Consider the following 6,899-nt stretch of genomic DNA (forward strand, 5'->3'; position numbering starts at 1 on the left):
ATTTGCCAACAGATCTTCCCGCTCTCTAAACACCCTCTCACGTCTGATATAACCATTTGCGATGTCTTCTAACAAGGCCAAGGCTGCCATTGTTAATGCCATTTTTCATTAAATTGCGCATGCTTTTATATCCATCCTTATGACTGCAAACACGTGTGTGTTAATTTTCCATTAATGTGTCTCTGATGCGCACATTACAGTGAGGATGAATTGTTTTCACATAACAGTTTCCCAGCATCACCTCTAAGTGTTGCCAACGAAACAATAGCTGTAGAAACGTGCGTACGACAGCCATGAAGTTTGCGTGGCGCACCGCACATTTCCACGGTCATTTCACTTTTGATACATCTGAACGTTGGCGTCGAAAATGGCATACGCCACGTTTTTGTGCGTACGTAACATTGATACATGAGGCCCCAGATCTTTAAATCAGTCAATGGTACAAGGTTTTGAATATGAAGTTGAGTTTAAAGGTTGTTTCCAAGCAACAGGTACTTAAAATCTGAATGCTTTCTTTCCCAACTCTGTTCTTACTTTTGGAAAAACCAGTTGCAGATACACACTATCCAACATGTGAAGACAAGTAGCAGATGCATTCATATACAGCAGATCTCCGCAGTCCATACTAGGTAAAAAGGTCGATTTCACCAGTTTCTGTTTCACTTAAAAAGAAAAAATCTATAAACAAAGACAACACTGCTTGTTATCTGGAGCTTCTATTATGTAATTTACAGTGCATCCGGAAAGTATTCACAGCATTTCACTTTTACATTTTATTACGTTACAGCCTTATTCCAAATTGTTTTAAATTAATCCGTCCTCAAAATTCTACACATAATGTCCCATTATGACCACGTGAAAAACGTTTTCTTGAGTTTTGAAAATGTATTAAAAATTTAAAAAAAAAATCATATTTACATAAGTATTCACAGCCTTTGCTTAATACTTTGTAGAACCACCTTTGGCAGCCTTTACAGCCTCAAGTCTTTTTGAATATGATGCCACAAGCTTGGCACACCTCTCTTTAGGCAGTTTTGCCCATTCTTCTTTGCAGTACCTCTCAAGCTCTATCAGGTTGGATGGGAGACTGTGCACAGTCATTTTCAGATCTCTCCAGAGATGTTCATTCGGATTCAAGTCTGGGCTCTGGCTGGGCCACTCCAGGACATTCACAGAGTGGTCCTGAAGCCACTCCTTTGAGATCTTGGCTGTGTGCTTGGGGTCGGTGTCCTGCTGAAAAATGAACCGTCGCCCTAGTCTGAGGTCAAGAACACTCTGGAGCAGGTTTTCATCCAGGGTGTCTCTGTACATTGCTGCATTCATCTTTCCCTCTATCCTTACTAGTCTGCCAGTTCCTGCTGCTGAAAAACATCCCCATAGCATGATGCTGCCACCACCATGCTTGACTGTAGGGATGGTATTGGCCTTGTGATGAGCAGTGCCTGGTTTCCTCCAAACATGACGCCTGGCATTCACACCAAAGAGTTCAATCTTTGTCTTTTTACTAAGGAGTGGCTTTCGCCTGGCCACTCTGCCATACAGGCCTGATTGGTGGATTGCTGCAGAGATGGTTGTCCTTCTGCAAGGTTCTCCTCTCTCCACGGAGGAATGCTGGAGCTCTGACAGAGTGACCATGGGGTTCTTGGTCACTTCCCTGACCAACGCCCTTCTCCCCCGATTGCTCAATTTAGAAGGCCGACCAGCTCCTGGTGGTTCCAAACTTCTTCCATTTACGAATGATGGAGGCCACTGTGCTCATTGGGACATTCAAAGCAGCAGATATTTTTCTGTATCCTTGCCCAGATTTGTACCTCGAGACAATTTTGTCTCTGAGGTCAACAGAAAATTCCTTTGACTTCATGCTTGGTGTTTGCGCTTTGACATGCAGTCAACTGTAGGACCTTATATAGACAGGTGTGTGCCTTTCCAAATCATGTCCAATCAACTGGTTTTACCACAGGTGGACTCCATTTAAGCTGTAGAATCATCTCAAGGATGATCAGTGGAAACAGGATGCACCTGAGCTCAATTTTGAGCTTCATGGTAAAGGCTGTGGATACTTACGTAAATGTGATTTCTTTGTTTTTTAATTTTAATACATTTTCAAAACTCTCAAGAAAACTTTTTTCACGTGGTAATAATGGGACATTATGTGTAGAATTTTGAGGACAGAGATTCATTTAATACAATTTGAAATAAGGCTGTAACGTAATAAAATGTGGAAAAAGTGAAACGCTGTGAATACTTTCCGGATGCACTATATGACCTTCAAGGCAGCAGTAGTAGTACTATGATTTTTGCGTAACCCTGACTGAAATGGTGACAGAATTGAGTTGGTAGCTAAATATTGTTTTACCTGTTCACTGACCAGAGATTTGGGCACTTTTGTCATTATAGAGAGTTTAGACATACTGTAGTTCTATAGGTATTTAAAATAATTGGATCACTAGCTTTTAAGAAGGGCATATTTCCAATCCTTGGAAGTTTCATTTAACATCAAATTTATATTAAACACAGTGGTCCAGCTGGTTTTCTAGGATTAAGTTCCTTAAGAGTTCTTTTGACCTCTTTTGTGGTAAAGGGATGGCAGTTAAAAAAGTATTAGTATTATCAGTGATCCTATCAGTAATTGATGGGACTCTAATTGTGTTTTTAGGCTTATCAAGACACCAGAGGAAATAAAATGATGATTAAAATAATTTAACATTGCTGTCCTATCAGTTACCCCGAGGCCACCAACAAGTATACTGGTAGGAAGATTAATTTTAGAGTTACAGATAGTCAACAATGATTTGATGATCTTCCAGAAATTCTTTGGGTTTTTGAGGCTTTCTGTCGTTGTGGACAGGTAAAAGTCTGCTTTTGCCTTTCGTAGGAGAAAGGTAAATTTATTTAGTAGTTGTCTAAAATTAAGCCAACTGGGATAAGCGGTTGAAGATGAATGAATGAACAATCTAGATTAGAGTTGCGCGCCCTAGCTCAAGCAGCATTGTGTTCCTGCAGTACATCTGTCAGGTTGGTTGTAAACCAAGGATTATCACACCCTTTAATTCTATATTTGTGGAACGGGGCGTGTTTATTTACAAGACAAATTAAGGTTTTATGAAAATAATTCCAGGCTAGTTCAACATCGCCAAAAAGGGCAAATCATGGCCATGGCCCTATTGTTTACAGTAGGGATCAGCTGTTGACCCTCGTAACACAGCGGTGCTGCCCCAAGAGAGACCTGATGTTCCTCATGAACTGAAGAGGAGGAGAAGGGGGAGCCGTGCCAGGGCTGTGCGCCGTGCCAGGAGAAGGAGATACAGACCTTTCCTCCCCTGTCCATCATCATGGGCAATGCGAGATCTCTCCCCAATAAGATGGATGAGTTAGCAGCGTTGACCCGGCACCAGAGGGAATACCCGGAGGCCAGTATCATGGTGTTCACGGAGACATGGGTGACTATGCCAACCCCAGACACGGCGGCTGCGGTGGATGGCTTCAAGCTGCTGCTGGCGGACAGTTGTTATGACTGGTGTTATGCCAACACCAAGGAGGGATACACCTCATCACCCCTCCCTCCCCTAGGAAGATTTGACCACAATCTGGTTCATTTTAGGCCTGTGTACAAACCTCTGGTATACAGGACACCAGCTGTGACCCGCACAGTGAAGAGATGGTCCGACGAGGCTGACGAGGCTTTGAAGGACTGTTTTGACACAACAAACCCTGGATTAATCCTGATTTAAAGGCTCTCCTGAAGGAGAAAAAGAAGGCCATTAAGTCAGGAAATAAAGATTAGCTGAGGAATGTTCAGAAGAAGCTGATGCAGAAGATAAAAGAGGGGAAGAAGAGTTACAGAAGGAAGATGAAGGATCAGCTGCAGCAGAACTACATCAGCAAAGTTTGGAGAGGCCTTAAAACCTTCTCTGGCCACAAGGAACCAAACACCCAGGCTGTGGGGGACCAAAAGTGGGCAAATGACCTGAACCTATTCTTCAATAGATTTGATCAATGCCAATGGCGAAATCAGTGCAGAAAGCACATATGTCATTTAAATATTCAATAAAATCCTACATATACTAAGGTAAGTGATACTGTGGTATCCCCCAGGCTGTAAACCTGTAACAAACCAAATATTCTATATTTTAAATTTCCCAAAACAATCATTTTTTTATTTACCTCATTGATAGAAACTTATAGCACAGATTAGCCAGGTAATTCTTTTTTATCATGATGAAACAACATTAAAAAGTGTTGTTTGAAAAGCCTTTATCTATGATTTAGATTAATTTAGCATATTTGGAGCCAGAGGATCTTTTAATTTGTGTCTGGATCTATTGTCCCACAGGGCTCTGTGAGTGAGATTCCTCTGGTTTCCCACACTCTGCCTTTTCACTGGAGGAACAATAGAAGTGTGTCTTATTTTGCATCTCATTAGATAAACTGTCTGACCTCTTTAAAGAAGGAAAGGATCAACTGTTTTTACATCAAAATACCTGAAACCAACAGTTTTAACTAAAATCATGTTGCCTCAAAAAATATTTTGAAATGTCCATTTTCTCATTTGGTCTGCTGACTTGACTTAAGGCAAATACGCGACATAATTTCATGAAAAATGTGAATGAAAAGCACAACAGAATTTACTAATTTGATAATATTTTATAATTTGATTTAGAGTAACTGGAATGTTAAGGGGTGGTGCAGTGGTGGTTTCTTGAGTTTGAACCTGGTTGGGGATTTTCTGTATATAGTTTAGCCTACATGTTTGTCCTGTGCCTGTGTGGGTTTTATCAGGGTGCTCCAGCTTTAGTCTTAAGACGAGGATAACTGGTGTGAATGATTATCTGCCTCTGTCTGTCAGCCTTGTGATTGACTGGAGACCGGTCCAGAGGCTACATTTAATCTTGACGTCTGCATTCAAATGTCAAAAATAATCACTTTTTCATCAACATAATGATGGCAGTTAGGGAAAATAACTCAAGAGCAGACATTTTTCATCTTGCATCTATGTTTATTCAACAAGTCAAAATGAGCCACATAAAGTATAAAGTTTCAACTAGAGGTGATGATACATCACAACAACAACTTGTAGATTTCTACAAGACACACTGTACTCAGAGAGAGTAAAGGAACAACTGTCTTTGTAAAAGACAAAGGATTTACAGTATGTGAGGACACAGTACTTACTGTACTTTACAATGTTTTTACAAATGGATTCAAACATTTGAACTTCATGAAGAAAACACAAAGTAGTAAAAACTGACCTTACAACAGGTCATATTGTTCTTGATAACCATGGAATTCAATCAATTATCAAAATGTAAATGACATTGTCACTGGAAAACTGTGACAGTGTGACATTAAACAAACCTTTTACAATGGAAAGATAAACATATTGATCTTAAAACAGATCATTTTTCAATAATCACATAAAGTAAGGGGAAGGTTCATTATGACAAAATGTCCATAAAAAGGACAATTCATATTTTTGATGGATTCAAAATCATCAATAACTATCCAGAGGTAATAACCATCTCCATGCACTATATTGTACCAACACATGACGTGCAGTGAGGCATTTAAGTGTCACAGGAAAATTGTGACATGAAGAAAATCTTTTAGGAAAAAAAGATAAACATTTGGATCTAATAACAGATCAGTTTTGAGTAATAAAGATTGAAGTCCATTATGATAATATGTCCATAAAACAGGACAGTGAAGGTTTCTGATCAAAATGATCAATAACACGAGAAGATAACAAATGTTACCAGAGCTTATACCACCTATACATGAAGTACAGTAAGGTATGATAATAATTGCTGATGCAATCAGATTTGGTTCATGCAACATGCATGCCAAATTTTTCTCTTTCTCAACTTGAAAGATATTGTTGCTGTCCTTTCCTCGGGAAATGTCATCTTGCACAAAGAAAACCAACAAAATACCTCCTCAGTGTCAAAGAATCCAATTTCAGTCATCTTTGACCAATATGGTCATGTCAGTTTGTCTGGTAGTAACTCCAGTCTCTAGGTGTCACATCGGCCTCCAGAGGGCACTGTTGACTGGACTCTTGTCTTTGGTGATGCTGGTCTGGACTCTGGAGCTCAGAAGAGAGAAATCAGCCTCCCTCAGGTTGTTATCAGAGGAAGACTGCAGCTTGTTCAAGTGTTTCATCAGTCTTCTCTGGGACTGTGTCTTCACCTGCTCTTTGGACGGGAAGTGTGTCACCTCTTTGACACACCTGGAGTAGCCCTGATTGACAGCTGCAGAGTCCACAGGTGGATGCTGCTGCAATTGTCTCAGGACACAAACGGTCATCTCCAGGATGTCTGCTTTCTCCATCTTGGAGTCTGGCTGCTGTTTTAGGAACCCTGGACCCAGGAGAGACTTGAGCTGCTCAATGCTGCTGTTGATTCGCTCTCTGCGCAACTTCTCCACCAGAGGCTTTCATAGCTGCAGAAGGAAGAACAAAGTCATGAATAAACTTAATCTGGAGTATAGTGTTAGCATGAACAGAGACGACGTCTCATTGACAGAATTTCAATCTTCTTGAATCTTCAATTTACCTTGTGGGTCAGAGTCAGATGCTCCTCAGAATTGGTCATTGCTGCACTGATTGTAGGTGCCATGTCTGGATCTCTGTGCTGTAGAGGTCTCTATAGAGGGAATCTGATCTCTGCTGGCTTCATCCCTCCTATTTATAGTCCCACATCTCCATATGAATGTGTGGGTCTTGGTCTGGTTGGAGTTTCTCACAGTCTCAACCAATCAGAGAGCTTGGTGAGACAATAAGGGATGTGGCACGCTTAATGCTGTTCTTGCCTGGGGGACAATGGTTAGATCTCAGTGGAGCAGGTGGAAGACTGGGGGGGTTGAGAGAGAGTCACAGAGCTCTGTATGAATCTGGGAAAGGG

General features: G+C 40.9%; 1 pseudogene across 1 annotated transcript; it reads right to left on the minus strand.

Annotated features, from left to right (window-relative positions):
* Positions 1-6,018: 6,018 nt before the first annotated feature.
* LOC310948369 (transcription factor HES-5-like) lies at positions 6,019-6,674 on the minus strand (annotated as a pseudogene). Its single transcript has 2 exons — positions 6,552-6,674; positions 6,019-6,438 (listed from the first exon to the last, which is right to left on the minus strand). The product of its transcript is annotated as a transcription factor HES-5-like (transcript).
* Positions 6,675-6,899: the final 225 nt, after the last annotated feature.

This window comes from Echiichthys vipera (genome assembly GCF_963691815.1).
Source record: "Echiichthys vipera genome assembly, chromosome: 6".
Lineage (NCBI taxonomy): Eukaryota > Metazoa > Chordata > Actinopteri > Perciformes > Trachinidae > Echiichthys > Echiichthys vipera.